The 15,768-nt window shown below is 47.1% G+C and overlaps 1 protein-coding gene across 14 annotated transcripts in view; it reads left to right on the forward strand.

Annotated features, from left to right (window-relative positions):
- The window catches only part of CELF4 (CUGBP Elav-like family member 4), an 805,408-nt gene that overhangs the window by 775,877 nt on the left and 13,763 nt on the right, over nucleotides 1–15,768 (forward strand). The window lies entirely within an intron of this gene.

Consider the following 15,768-nt stretch of genomic DNA (forward strand, 5'->3'; position numbering starts at 1 on the left):
AGTTGGTGAACGTGTTAAAGACACAAGTTGATGTTGTGGTTTCCAAACTGAAAGGGCTGTCCAGTTTACGCATATCGCGAGTTCTGTGTTCTAAGCATGTCAAAACATTTTCCATTCCTTGTACGGTTGGGGGGCGGTCAGTCTTTATAATGTGATTCCTTCTGATCAGGATAAAGGAGCTTTCGGCTTAGGACTATTCCTGTGCAGACCTCAACAAAGCTTGCAAAGGGGCATTAGATGGTGGACTCTGAATTCAAATGCCAAATGGGTGAAAAGGCCCGTTTTCATGGTGAACCATGAGCAGACAGGGCAATTGCAAGTTGCTGGTCTTGAAGGTTTTGTGTACCACTTAGGCTTCTACTCTATACCTGCTGCCGGGGAGGGGGGTGGGATTCCTCTGTGCTTAGAAGTGTGTGCTTGTTCTACCAGACTTGCAAAATCCTTTCCCTGGGAGGAGAGGATGGTTGTGGTTCTTTCCTGAGGCAGGTAAAGGCTGGAGAAAGAAGAGTGGACCCCAAATGCATTCGTGAGGGTGGTGCAAAAAGTAGCAGAAGGCGGGCGCCTGTAGAATCCAAGTTGGGTGGCAGAACGAGGCATGGTTAGAGAGACCATCATTCCTTCTACTGGCAAACTTGCTTGCAGAGCTGGCAGCCCCTCACACTTTTTTGAACACCCTCCCTTGAGGAGTGTTCCCTCAGGGTCCTCTCATTGAGAGTCCTCTGAACACAGCTGAACTCTCACCCCCCCCCAAAGAGCCTTTGGGAGGCAGAGGCATGAGAGGGCATCAGAGGAGGCAGGGAAGGAAAGAGGGACAGACACCAGTGTTGCCCATGGCATCCTTGACCATCCTTGAAGGCACCCCAGGGTGCCATGGCACATTGGTTGAAAACCACTGGCATACGCCATTATTAGTGGGGCAGGAGAGTTGGGGGGGATGACATCTGGCAACCAATGGGCCCCATTCGTTTCAGATAGCATATGGGTAGATGAGTGTAAAAAGCATGAGACACAATTTTCCACAGCCCTCTAGCAGCTATTTACCAGAAGTAATGTATTTAGTGTTAACTCTGGAAGTGTGTACTCAATTCTGACCAATCTAGGCCTCCTAGAGCAAAATATCAGGAGACAGACTCCCAGGAAAGGTGGTGGACTCTTCTTCCATGGTGGTTTTTAAGCAGAGGTTGGACGGCCACCTGTCATGGATGATTTCGTTTAGATTCCTGCATTGCTGGGGGTTGGACTAGACGGCGTCCGAAGTCCTGACTCCACAATTCTATGATTCTATGATCTGTTCAGCCACCATAAGAACAGGGTGCTGGATTAGATGGGCCATTGTCCTAATACAGCAGGCTATTCTAATAATAATAATAATAAATTTTATTTATATCTCGCCCTCCCCAGCCGAAGCTGGGCTTAGAGCGGCTAACAACAATAAAAGTAACACAGTTTACATAAAATCACAATCAATTAATTGAAATGCATTCTAAAATCAATTCATTCTAAAATCAGTTCTGAATCAAATTAATGGCAACCATTGGGCTAGAGTCTCTTGTGACAGAGCGTTCCACCAGATCGGGGCCACAGCTGAAAAAGCCCTAGCTCTGGTTGAGGCCAGCCTAACCTCAACTAAAAGAGGCTCAGGAGATCCCAAAACAGGCTGTGAAATGCTCCAAAAGAGCCTGTCCGGAATTGGTGACTAGGCCACTGCATAGAGATCTGTAGAGACACCTCCATGTTTATCTGGAGCTCCCCTTGTGCGTACGTCTTCCCAGTCACTTCTGCAAGGAGGCGCTGGGTGTCCGCTGCCTTCTAAAGGACGTGCGTGTCCAACCTTCACCGTTAAACAAACAAGGAAGACCCCTTTCATATGGAGGAAGCTCCCCACGTGGGCCGAAGCTCCCAAGACATTGCTAGACTACGAGAGAAGAGGGAGAGTGAGAAAAGGAGCTGCGAGAGATGGAGGGAGAAAGCTCCACTCAATTAATTCTGAGTGCTTTTTTCATCCCTTTGATCAAATCCCTCTTTTAGAACACAAATTGTTTTAGCCTACAGTGGTTTTAAGTCTTGTTTTCGCCACTAATGCTCTCAAAGTTGTTTTCAGGCATTAAAAAGATCACTGAGATGTGGTAGATAAGGTCACAAGCTTCAACAAACAAGGCCCCCAAGGATCCTTCGCGGGGAAGGGGGGAGAGAAGCCGCCTCCCAAAATGGCCGCCTCCTTCTCTCCCCTTCCTCTCTAATTACAGAAGCAGAGCTGGGAGGAGGGAGGTGTGAGTGTGCGGCAGGCCGGCGGGAGGACAAAGAGAGGATCATTTGAGGCAAATCTACCAAAATCAATATATTCTATTTCAAATCCTCCCGTCAAGATGAGAAAGCAAGGATTCCTAGGCACTCGGTGTGGCTGCCAGATAGTAAGACACAGAAAATAATGAGGGAGAAATGGCCAGGTGTGTGGAGTCCTTTGGGTGACCGTTCCTCAAAACCCCATTGACAGTAGCCAATGCCACTCCATGTCCTGAAACGTATGAAAGAAGAACATGGGAAACTCCCTTCTAGGTGAAGGGGGAAAGGTAGGCTGTGGCAGGGTGGAGAGTTAGGGACAGGGGCTGCTCCAACACATAGGAGTCTTCAGGGAGATGTTTGCCCAAGTCTCTGGGTCTCCGGAAAGACGCCGTTTGCTTGGGTGTAGTGGTTAAGAGCAGTAGACTTGTAATCTGGGGAACCGGGTTCGCTTCCCCGCTCCTCCACATGAAGCTGCTGGGTGACCTTGGGCTAGTCACACTTCTCTGAAGTCTCTCAGCCTCACTCACCTCACAGAGTGTTTGTTGTTGGGCAGGAAGGGAAAGGAGAATGTTAGCTGCTTTGAGACTCCTTCGGGTAGTGATAAAGCGGGATATCAAATCCAAACTCTTCTTCTTCTTGGGATATCCAGGGCGATTCCTTGGAATCGGTTACCTGGCTTCAGAAGGGATATGGCAGGGTTGGAAAAGGTTCAGAAAAGGGTGAAGATATAGCAACTTCCCTACAATGGAAGTTTGCGGCATCTGGGACTTTTTAGTTAAGAGAGAAGCCAAGTAGAATTTTGCAAAAATTCTCTGCCTGACAGTGAACAAGAGAAAATCTCTCTCCCTCTCTCATAATATGCTAGAACTTGTGTGCATTCGGCATAGCTGAATGTTGGGAGATTCAGGGCAGATAAAAGACAGTGTTTCCATACACAGCACAGAGCTGGACTACCTAGGAGACTAGGGTTCGAATCCTTACTCACTGGGTGAGCTTGGGCCAGTCACTGCCTCTCAGCCGAGCCTATCTCGCAGGCTTGTCGCAGGAGTTAAATGGGAAGGGGAGAGCCACGTACGCCCACTCAAGCTCTTTGGAGAAAAAGGTGGGATATAAATTCAGTATGGGACATGGATGGCGCTGTGGGTTAAACCACAGAGCCTAGGACTTGCCGATCAGAAGGTCAGCGGTTCGAATCCCCACGCTGGGATGAACTCCCGTTGCTTGGTCCCTGCTCCTACCAACCTAGCAGTTCGAAAGCACATCAAAGTGCAAGTAGATAAATAGGTACCGCTCCGGTGGGAAGGTAAACGGTGTTTCCATGCGCTGCTCTGGTTTGCCAGAAGCGGCTTATTCATGCTGGCCACATGACCCGGATAAACTGTCTGTGGACAAATGCCGCTCCCTCAGCCAGTAAAGTGAGATGAGCGCCGCAACCCCAAAGTCGTCCGCGACTGGACCTAATGGTCAGAGGTCCCTTTACCTTTACCTAAATTCAAATATATATATATATATATATATATATATATATATATATATATATGAGACCACCAGGTATAGGGCGGTATATAAATTCAATGAATAATAATATATCATAAATAGACAACCATGATCACCCCAAACCAGTTCAGCTCCCTCCCCCGAATCCAACAGGTCCTTCACCTTTTGTCACAACTGGGCTCAAAATGAGCTTTCACCAGCTCTCAGGTCTGGTCCCAGGTCTGCTTTCTTCTGCCTGCAAGGCTGCTAAGCGGTCAAGCTGGCCAAAAAAGGCATTTGGCTGCAGCAGGATGACTGATGAACCATCTTGAGCTGTGCTTCGCTAAGAGAAACCACAGGAGAAATGAGCTCACCCAGATTATTCCCGAATTATCTACTAACCAGGTCCTGCATTTAACTCATGCTTATGACTTGACTTTACTGCACCCTGCTGGAAAATGGGAAACCCAAGCTAAAAGTCTGAAGGGTCTGTTTTTTATTATTATTTTAAAGTCATTTTTGTCCTTCTTTTAGTGCAGCTCGGGTTTCTTTCCCTGTATTTTCCAACCTGATAGCATCCTTTTAAACTGCCAGTCACTTCAGCAATAGCACAACGCAGAGTTCTCTCCCATGAACTGCAAATTTCAATTTCTAATGGATGTGAAATCCCGTTTGCTAATTATCATGGTTATACTAAGATTGGCATACAATAGCCCGCATTGATGGAAAACTGCAATAATTAATTACCGCGTTCGCTTCGAAATACAATCAGCAATTACCATGCTGAGGCAAAATTCCATTCAGCAATATTTGCTGCTTGTTCATGAGGCTGGCTTTTTGCTCCCTCTCTCTCTTTTTTCCTTTTTCTTTTTAATGCAGGGCAGCTATTTGGCTACGTTGCAGTGCTGGCACCTTAATGAGCAAGGGGTAGGTTGGGGAGACAGGCTCAGCTTCTTTGCTTTGGGATTTCTGGAGCTGTGGGAGGCGATGCAATTGAACCCTGATTGCGCGCGGAACTTTGATTAAAGACACACCCTCACCCAAATAATATTACAGGAAATTACAGTTATCGTTTTGCGAAAAAACAGCAGGCGAGGTTCCCCTCTCGCGGTTCCAAGAGGGCAGTAATCCAGTCAGTGCTGTTGTTTTACCGTGGCATAAAGACAGACATTTGTGCCCTTATTAAAGGCAGCATGTGTGTGAGAGCGGGCGAAACACAGTTCTTTGATGAGGAAGAAAAAAGGCAGGATTGGACCAGGCTGGGTTGCAGAATTCCATGTCCTCAAGCTACCGTATTTTCGCTCCATAAGACGCACCTGGCCATAAGACACAACTAGTTTTTAAAGGAGGAAAACAAGAAAAAAAAATATTCTGAACGAAACAGTGGATGTATGATTTTTGTGGTTCATGCTGTGGCCACAGACATGTGATCTGATGGTGAATTTGGAGTGACCCAATGTAAAAATCCTGAGGATCCATGGGCTTTTACCTCCCCCCCCTCCCAGGCAGCCTCTGCTAGCATCCCTTATCTCTCTCCTGATCCCACTGTTCAGCTGCTTCCTTTCAACACTCCCTTCCCTCTTGTTTGCCTTAGTGTCTTTTCCTTAGCTGGAGCAGTTTTTTGCCCCTCCTTTTCTTCTAATTTCTCTCCTCATTGCTTTAGTCTTCCTGTCTCCTCTCCTTGCAAGTTTTCTGTCTTTACCACAGCCCTCCCAGGCAGCCTCCTTTATCTCTAGCATCCCTTATCTCTCTCCCTGATCGGCAAAGAATCAGCAGCTTTGTTTCAACATCCACTTCCCTCTTTTTTTAAAAAAAAAAAAAAAGCATGATCTGTTTTTCGCCCCTGGGCAATTCAGCTCCAGGGACCACGCATTTGCTCCATAAGACGCACAGACATTTCCCCTTACTTTTTAGGAAGAAAAAAGTGTGTCTTATGGAGCGAAAAATACGGTACTTCGTAGGTGTTGTTCTGCCATTCTAAACCATCACTGGAAGAGGCTGCTTAACTCTTTCCCTCCAACAGATCAAAATCCCACTTCCCAAACAGCTTTTACACCCATGGCTGAAAAGCTACAGGCAAACCAAAGCAGGGGGAATCGTCATGGAGAGGGTTGTTCTGAGCGGGGGAAAGGAGTGGTGGGGAATCTTCCATCACTCCTGCTTACAGCCTGTCCAAGTAAAATGTCAGCGCTTGTGCTGCTGTTGTGGTTGTTAGGGACATGCGTGAGGGTTTCAGTGCAGGGAAAATGAGCAGATTCCCTACCAGCTGCGCCACGGCTAAGAAGGACTTCAGCACTCGAGTCACATTATGCAGCATTTATGGTTATTTGTTCAGGTACTTATGCACCGCTAAATTCATTGCAAAGGCGCCCTCTAAGTGGTTCGCAAATATACACCACTTTTATGTTATAAAGGTAAAGGGACCCCTGATCATTAGATTCAGTCGCGGACAACTCTGGGGTTGCGGCAGTCATCTCGCTTTACTGGCCGAGAGAGCTGGCGTACAGCTTCCGGGTCATGTGGCCAGCATGACTAAGTCGCTTTCTGGCAAACCAGAACAGTGCACGGAAACGCCGTTTACCTTCCTGCCAGAGTGGTACCTATTTATCTACTTGCACTTTGACGTGCTTTCGAACTGCTAGGTTGGCAGGAGCAGGGACCGAGCAACAGGAGCTCACCCTGTCGCAGGGATTCGAATTGCTGACCTTCTGATCGGCAAGTCCTAGGCTCTGTGGTTTAACCCACAGCGCCACCCGCGTCCCTTCATGTTATAATATATGTGTGTGTGCAAATCATTAAAAATACTCGAGAAAACAATTTCATCAGAGGGGATATGTTAGCCATCTTCAAATATCTTAAGGGTTGTCACATGGAAGAGGGGATATGCTTGTTTTCTCCTGCTCTGGAGGGTAGGACTCGAACCCATGGCTTCAAGAAAGGAGATTCCAATTAAACATTTGGAAAAACTTTCTGACAGTAAGAGCTGTTTCGCAGTAAAACGGGCTCCCTCGGAAGGTGGTGGACTCTCTTTCCTTGGAGGTTTATAAGCAGAGGTTCGATGGCCATCTGCCATGGATGCTTTTAGCTGAGATGCCTGCATTGCAAGGGGTTAAACTAGATGACCATTAGATCCCTTCTATCTCTATGATTCTATGGTCAAAACATTAAGGATCCCCAGTCAACATGCTCAATAAAACAAATCCATTTAAACAATTATAGCAATCAAAGGAGGTAAAATGGCAATTATAACAATTGAAGTCAGGAGATCAGGGGAACGCTAAATAGGTGTGTCTTCAAGAACTGGCAGAGTGCCAGTGCTGATGAGGTTGTGTTTAACTATGTCCTACTCAGAGTACACCAACTGAAATCAATAAACCTAAGTGAGCCATGTAGATTGATTGATTGATTGATTGATTGATTGATTGATTGATTGATTGACTGAATATATTTTTCTCCCAAGTTGGGATTCATTCAAGGCAGTTCACAACATTCAAAAACCTTCGTTTTAAAATACAAAGTAATTAGAACCAACTAGTTTGAAACTATAAAAATACAATAAAACACATTTAGAACCAGCATTAAAATACTGATTGCCCTGATAGCACCTAATTTTCAAAGGTCTGTCTAAATAGGAAGATATCAAGCCTGCTAGCAGAAAGATAACAAAGAGAGCCCATCTAAATGCTCTTTCCAAAATTTGGGAGAAGCTCTCTCTCTCTCTCTCTCTCTCTCTCTCTCTCTCTCATGTCATCACCAACCATGCCTCTGAAGATGATGAGAGTGAGAGAAGGTGCTCACCTGAGGATCTTAGCACCTGGGCAGGTTTGTAAAGGGAGATGCAATCTTTCAGATAGTCTGGGCCCAAGCTATATACAGTGGTACCTCTGGATACGAACGGGATCCGTTCCGGAGCCCCATTCACATCCAGAGCAGAACGCAACCTGCGTCTGTGCATGCGCGGGTCATGATTCGCCGCTTCTGCGCATGCGCACGATGTCATTTTGAGCGTCTGCGCATGCGCAAGCGGCAAAACCCGAAAGTAACGCATTCCATTACTTCTGGGTCGCCGTGGGGCGTAACCCAAAAATGCTCAACCTGAAGCAATTTTAACCCACGCTATGACTGTATTATATTAGATTAGCTTCAATAGATCTACTCTGATTAGGGCTTGTATTGAATAGCACCCATGGGGGACTCTTGTATTTCAGCAGGGAGACACTTGCATAACACTGGTACCACCAGTGTAAAGGCCCTGCGCCCTTTGTAATGTTGTTATTTCCTTTGGGGTCCTGCACATAAGCTGCTTGATCAGCCGCCAAAGGATAGCACTTATGATGACATCCCTGATGACAAGACATACAATTTCCTCCAAACAGCTGATTAAATGAACAACAGACCTAAGCCTCAGTCAATGCATAAAGGCACTCCGCTGAGATATGTCAATAAAAGCTCTCTCCTATACTCTTTCCTAGGGATGGCTGAATCTCTCAGTGTGGGTTTCTACTTTTCCATTTTCCCCATTTCAGCACCAATTTGTGAATGTTACCAAAAAAAAAAAACAAAAACTTTATGACTTTTCCCCTAATGAGTGTATTTAGGCTTGCAGTTTTAAGCATGGTAAGACATGATTTTTAAGGCAGAGAATTTCATCATTTTTTTAAAAGTAGGGAATGTTGGGTGATCAATAGTGACAATTAACTTTACCCTTGCAAAAATTGAGGATTTTTTTTTTCTCCCTTGTGGGGGCGGGGGGTCAATGACTGGAGCATTGCATGGGAAAGAGGTGGGGTGAAGTTTGAGGGTGGAAATGCTACTTCGGAGCAGGGAGACAGACAGTGATGAAGTCATGGCATAAGACCATTTAGTTATTTTCCCTTCAATCCCAGATGGGCGAACAAGTCAAACTTTTGCATAAAATGTCACAAGGTGCAGATGAATGAATCAGTAGGTCTGCATGTGGAACTTATCCTGCTCCTTAGCACTGTCTCTTTCCCTTGGATTCAACCCAATGGAACCCAGGGCACACATTTGCAGCCTTGTTAAAGACTGGAATAGTAACCATTTGTGGTGACAAAGCAGGACATGAAAGCAATTGACTATGTCCATAGGCCATGCATCTGAAAGCCAAGATGTGTCCCTAAGCTGGGTGAGCTTTGCTGTTTTGACCACTGCCTCAGAAAGTGGATAAAAATGAATTTGCTGTGCTGATTCTATTTTGTACCTGGGGTATCAACAGGAAAACGGTATTGTCGCTCCCCTTCCAGCCCCAGATGTGAATAGCACCAGGATGGGCTTTTAATGAGCACAACCTGATTACTGTCACGACCGGAGGAGAGTGAGCCCCGTTTGTTTGCGTTCCATGGAGTGGCGGGGATCTGTTCTCAATCAGAATAATCCAATTTAAAGGAATGATTCATATTAGCGAACACATCTGTCTGAGGCCAGAGCAGAACCCTGGTGTTAGTTTAATAAATGATGTTCATTAAACTCAGCTGAAAATATAATCTGGAGAGACTGATGGAGTGAGCAGAGCAAAGAATAAGCAAAAGGAGCTGGCAATTATCAGCCGTCATTTGTTCTGCCGCCACCGCAGAAGTGGGGCTTGTTTGCTGAAATCTTAATTTCGTTTGGCTGAGGTGGAATCCATCAAAAAGGTCCATACAGCAGACAAAGCCCTCGTTTCTCAAAATCTGTCAGTGCAGGGGTGGACCAGGCGTTGGGGGTGGGGTGGGGAGCGAGGATGTTAGCAGTTTTTCCTGATCTGTCCTGTACCAGGACAAAAAATTCCCAGGTCAGGATGGATGGGAAAATGCTTCTCTGAGAAGGAACAAATGATGCTTCCTCAAAGAAGCATTGCCAAATCAGATGCTGTCCTCTCTCGGAGGCCTCTGTTACTCAGTCCCTAGTTGCTTCTGGACTAGATGACTGCCATGCATCTAAGTAGGGCTGCCAATAATAAGATGCTGTCCTCTCTCGGAGGCCTCTGTTACTCAGTCCCTAGTTGCTTCTGGACTAGATGACTGCCATGCATCTAAGTAGGGCTGCCAATAATAATAATAATAATAATAATAATAATAATAATAATAATAATAATTGTCAGGACTGCCGCTAGGTCCCAGCTCACAGAGGACCAACGCCCAGTGGATATTATATACAAAAGTCTTTATTGAAGTTTAGTTTCCATTTCCAAGCTCTGGGCGCGCAGACCCACGTCTTAACGCTAGACCGGCTAAGTCCCCTCTGACTCGCTGCTAAAGCCACACCAGTTTAAGATTCTCGCTTTGCTCCACCTCCTACGCTGCTCCTTCCTACGCTGGGTCCTTCTGCCCTCTGGGGTTATCTCCTTCCTTGATTCCTCTGAAGCTGACCCCCCTGAGTCCCGCCCTTCCTTCCGGCGGGCTTTAGGACCTGGCTCCCTGTCAGGACTCCCTGCTGTGCCGCTCGCCTGTACATTTGAACTTGGCGCGCGCGCCCAGCCGGTAACCTTCCTTCTGACCGTTTCCCCGCTTCCGGATGTGGGCGTGGCCAGCCCTGCCTCCTCTCCTCCCGCTGGTGGCAAGAACCCTGGTTCCGACTCCTGGGACTCCCCCTCCCCACTGCGCTCTGGTGGGGAAGCTGGTCCCGATTTCCAACTGCTGCTCAGGGACTCCCCGCTGGCCCCTCCCTCTTGAGGTTTCTCCCCTGGAATCTCCCTTGCTCTGGCCATCGGTGCTCCCTTCTGCGAGTCTTCCAATTCACTAGAGAGGCTTGCGGAATGACTCTGGCAGCTGTCACTTCCTGCTCCCCCTTCGTCCTCTTCCTCCTCACTCTCCATTTGCTCCCCCTCCTGTGTCTCTCCTTCTGAACCCCTGACAATAATAATAATAATAATAATAATAATAATAATAATAATAATAATAATAATTTTTATTTATATCCCACCCTCCCCAGCTGAAGCCAGGCTCAGAGCGGCTAACAACAATAAAAGTAACACAGTTTACCTAAAATCACAATCAATTTCTAAAACCAATTTATTCTAAAATCAATTCAAAATCAAATTAATGGCAACCATTGGGCTAGACTTCTGTGAGGATTACCGAAGGAGGGGGTCAGACTGTGCCTTGGCCAAAGGCCTGGTGGAACAGCTCTGTCTTGCAGGCCCTGCGGAAAGATGTCAAGTCCCGCAGGGCCCTAGTCTCTTGTGACAGAGTGTTCCACCAAATCGGGGCCACAGCCGAAAAAGCCCTGGCTCTGGTTGAGGCCAGCCTAACCTCCCTGTGGCCTGAGATCTCCAAGATGTTTTTATTTGAAGACCGTAAGGTCCTCCGTGGGACGTACCAGGAGAGGAGGTCCAATAGGTATGAGGGTCCTAGGCTGTTTAGGGCTTTAAAGGTTAAAACCAGCACCTGGTTTTAACACTCTGAAGACATTCCTCTTGCAATTCTTCACGCAGCACATTGTGTTGCAATTCTTCACACAACGGGACACTATGATGAGTGCCAGAGTGGACAGAAATGCCATTTACCTTCACGCCACAGTGGTACCTGTTTATCTACTTGTGCTGGTGTGCTTTCGAACTGCAAAGTTGGCAGAAGCTGGACCAGAGCAACGGGAGATCACTCCATTGCAGGGATTCAAACTGCCAACCTTACAATAGGCAAACCTAAGAGGCTCAGTGGTTTAGACCCCAGTGCCACCTGCTACAACCATAGTAGCAGGTGCATGAGAGAGGGCTTTTTCAGGGATGCCCCCCCCCCCCCGCCACCATGAGAATTGCGTTTGCCTCCTCTCTTGATCTGGCTTTCATTTTCCAACTGGCCTTTGGCAAAGCTTAAGATCGGGGAGTTTGTAGCAGTATATTGTAGCAACCCCATGCTTGGCACGAGAGGGTGAGCTGCGATGGTTTTATATGGGTGTATTATCTGCAGCTAATCCGTCCTGCATTTAAGGAGCTGGATTATGTATTGATTCTAATTGTGCAGTTTCTAATGGCACTTGTTGTTTTATTAAGCTTGCTCACACGTTACAAATGAGCATAAGAGTATACACTTTTTTGATTTAGGCGGCTCAGTGAATCTGTACATAGGTACACACTGTACTCTCGCTGATCATGATGTGTGAACAACTGTATGAATGTACAGCTCAACGGTTGTGTATGCAGGCACACTGCATGCAATATGTGAGCACGCCCACTGTGATCTTATATGGTGAGCCGTTTGAGGATGTTTGAGGATGTCCTGAAAAGCAGCATAGAAATGGACCTTTTTAAAATAAATAAATAAATAAAATCGAGCCATTAGTATGGGAGCATCATTAGCAAAGTAGAGCCCTTTTAAGACAGCTGTCATTTATACCAGAGGAGCAGACAACATTGCCCTCCTAGAAATGTGAAGGAAGAAAATAGCAAGGAAAGACACTGTTGATATCCTCCATCCCTTGTCCCATGAAATGCCATGGTCTCCCACTTCTTCTGCTGGGATATTGACCCCACCACCACCATCCTTTTTGATTCAGGCCCCATGACATTTCTTGCAGGCCAAGCCATTGTGCCGCCTCTTCCCCCCAGCCCACCAAGTAGGAAAAAGGACAACATAGAATGGCTTGGGTTTGAAACAGACTATGCCTTTATTGAATACAAGGCACAAGACGTTTGGCTTAGGTATGGGGCAATTGTTTACTTCTGGCCTGCATGCCGGAAGTACCTGCATGGGTCAATCTGGCAGCAGGAGTTCCTAAGACTTACATCAAATAAGAGGAGCCTCATGGAGCTTGGTGGAGTGTGGTTGGCCCTGGGCCCCAACGGTAAAAAGGCCACTCCCACTGTACCCCTTTAAGAGGAGTTTGATATCCCGCTTTATCACTACCCTAAGCAGTCTCAAAGCAGCTAACATTCTCCTCTCCCTTCCTCCCCCACAACAAACACTCCGTGAGGTGAGTGGGGCTGAGAGACTTCAGAGAAGTGTGACTGGCCCAAGGTCTCCCAGCAGCTGCATGTGGAGGAGCGGGGAAGCGAACCCGGTTCCCCAGATTACGAGTCTGTCGCTCTTAACCACTACACCACACAGGATACCCTAGCATTGGAGGGACAGGAAGGAACTACAGTGGTACCTCGGGTTAAGTATTTAATTCTTTCTGGAGGTCCATTCTTAAGCTGAAACTGTTCTTAACCTGAAGCACCACTTTAGCTAATGGGGCCTCCTGCTGCCGCAACACCGCCGGAGCACGATTTCTGTTCTCATCCTGAAGCAAAGTTCTTAACCCGATGTAAGGGTTATAGGGGTTGTTCGTGCGTAAGTTGCCACCACTCCTGGCTAGGTTGCCTGGTTAAACCTTTTCTGTCTGGACAGCCCTTCACTTCGTGGCTGTTTCAGTCGCTAGCAGAATCCATCCGTGGGCGTTTCTTGAACCTCTTCCAGCAAAGAAGTTCTTTGACGCCAAGTCTCCGCCTACTCTCCCTGCGCGGAAGTCTTCTGCGCAGGGAGGGTGTGGGCAGCGGAGGACCCGTGCTCTCCCCGCTGGTCTCCGGCAAGGAGTCCTGGAGCCCCCTTGCCGATTTCCCCATCTGCCCCCCTTTATCCCTGGTGTTACGCTGATTTCCTTCCCCAGCCGATGAGCTGCCTCTCTCCCTGCTGGGCCCTTCTCCAGCATTGCTTGGGAGCCTTGCCTCCGCCTCTGGCTCCGATGGCAGTTCCCTGACACCCAAGGTACTATTTCTGGGTTAGCAGAGTCTGTAACCTGAAGCGTCTGTAACCCGAGGTACCACTGTACAACCTCCCCTCCATCCAAAGCTAAGATTGCCCCAACCTCGGCTCTTCATAACTGATAAGAAAAACCAGGTGAAGGGTCCAAGTGAGGGATGTTTAAATGCCACGGGAGCAGTCCTCCTTGAGCTGCAGCCACTGGGTGCCTTGCAGAGCACATGGCTCGCATTCTCCTCTGATCTCCCCGTCAGAGCAACCTCGCCATGTGACGCCTTTGGCCGTTTCCCAGCTTCCTCTCCCGATATGTATTTTCAAAACCTCAAGTTAGCCTTAGTCTTGGTCTGTTGGATTGTGATTAATGAGCTGGTCCTTGATGTGGCTGAATCTCCCACTTGGTTTTCTTGTTTTGCTTTGGTTTTGGTTTTGTAGAGCCTTTGTTCACCTTTCATCCCATTCCATCTCCCTCATTGGGTATATTACTTGAGGGGGTGGTTTTTAGGGTTTTTTTTTAATGCTGGGGGGTGTTTTTAATATGTATGGGCTGATAAGAGCAGCCCTTCAAGTCCCAAGCAGACAGGCGAAAAAAGCTGAAAAGACAGAGGAAAGAGTAATGGAGAAGGAGGCAGACCTTGATCTCATAAGCTTTCAGCGCTGATTAGAGCGGCGCATGGTGTCAGCCACCTTTTCTTGTTGAGGGCAGTGCGGCTATGAAGTGATTCCCCCTCCCCTGTCCCTTCCAACCCTCTTTAATCAGTTTCCAGAGTTTCTGTCTTGGATGCAAGGATACCATCTGCATTCCTGCAGACTCTATTTGGGCACAGAACCTATTTAGACACATGCAGGTGTTTGCTTGCTTGGTTATGGTTCAAACTCATACCCCATGACAATGGCTTACATAAGGTTGTTTTTTTTTAATCTAAATAACAAGAATAGAACAGTACAGATCAATGAAAACTTAAAAAGAGATATACACAGGGCTTTGTTTCAGCCTGAGCTCATAGGAGCTCAACTCCAGTACAGTGGTACCTCGGGTTAAGAACTTAATTTGTTCTGGAGGTCCGTTCTTAACCTGAAACTGTTCTTAACCTGAGACACCACTTTAGCTAATGGGGCCTCCCGCTGCCGCAGCACGATTTCTGTTCTCATCCTGAAGCAAAGTTCTGAACCCAAGGTGCTATTTCTGGGTTAGCAGAGTCTGTAACCTGAAGCATCTGTAACCTGAAGCGTCTGTAACCCGAAGTACCACTGTACCTCTCAAGCGGGCGCCATTACCATTCTAAGACAGCAAGGGAGAAGTTCATGCTGAGCTCCTGCTCCTCTTTATTTTAGAAAAATAGCACTGGGTATACAACAGTTAAAAGTGATGCTAAGAAAGCGTCGAAATGCAGAAAGACCTCTACCTTGATATGAGAAAAGAGTAGACACCAGGCAAGGTTCCTTGGACTTCACAGGCAAGGCCCCGTCACTGGAAGGGTGCTCATTCAAGGCCTAAGTTGCTGAGCAGTTAGCATTAATACAGAACTTCCAAGTGTCCCTATTTTCCAGGGATGACCCTGCTTTACAGAAGCTGTTTCGGTTTCTGATTTGATCCCAGAATGTCCTGCTTTTCCTTAGGTAAAGGTAAAGGGATCCCTGACCATTAGGTCCAGTTGCGGACGACTCTGGGGTTGCTGCGCTCATCTTGCTTTATTGGCTGAGTAGCCGGCGTACAGCTTCTGGGTCATGTGGCCAGCATGACTAAGCCGCTTCTGGTGAACCAGAGCAGCACACGGAAACACCATTTCCCTTCCCGCCAGAGCTGTACCTATTTATCTACTTGCACTTTGACGTGCTTTCGAACTGCTAGGTTGGCAGGAGCTGGGACCGAGCAACGGGAGCTCACTCCATTGCGGGGATTCGAACCGCCGACCTTCTGATCAGCAAGTCCTAGGCTCTGTGGTTTAACCCACAGCGCCACCCATGTCCCTAGACGTCCCTATTTTCATCAGAGAAGGTTGGAGGGTATGGAGTTCTCTGACCCCTGAGCTGTCTGAAGGCAGCCCTGTATAGGGAAGTTTTTAATGTTTAATGATTTATTATGTTTTTATATATGTTAGAAGCCACCCAGAGTGGCAATCCAGCATGATGGGAGGTGGTATAAATAGTAACATCATCATCATCATCATCATCATTATTATTAAATAGGACGTCCCTATTTTCATCAGAGAAATATTGGAGGGTATGTTAATATCTTGTATTGGGCTAAGTTATCCATAGGCTGCAAATGCAGGCCTTGTTAGATTGGTATCCTATGATTTCAATATGCCCCATCGTTTAGCATTCCACCAAC

Source organism: Podarcis gaigeae, assembly GCF_964106915.1.
Source record: "Podarcis gaigeae genome assembly, chromosome: 11".
Taxonomy (NCBI): Eukaryota; Metazoa; Chordata; class Lepidosauria; order Squamata; family Lacertidae; genus Podarcis; species Podarcis gaigeae.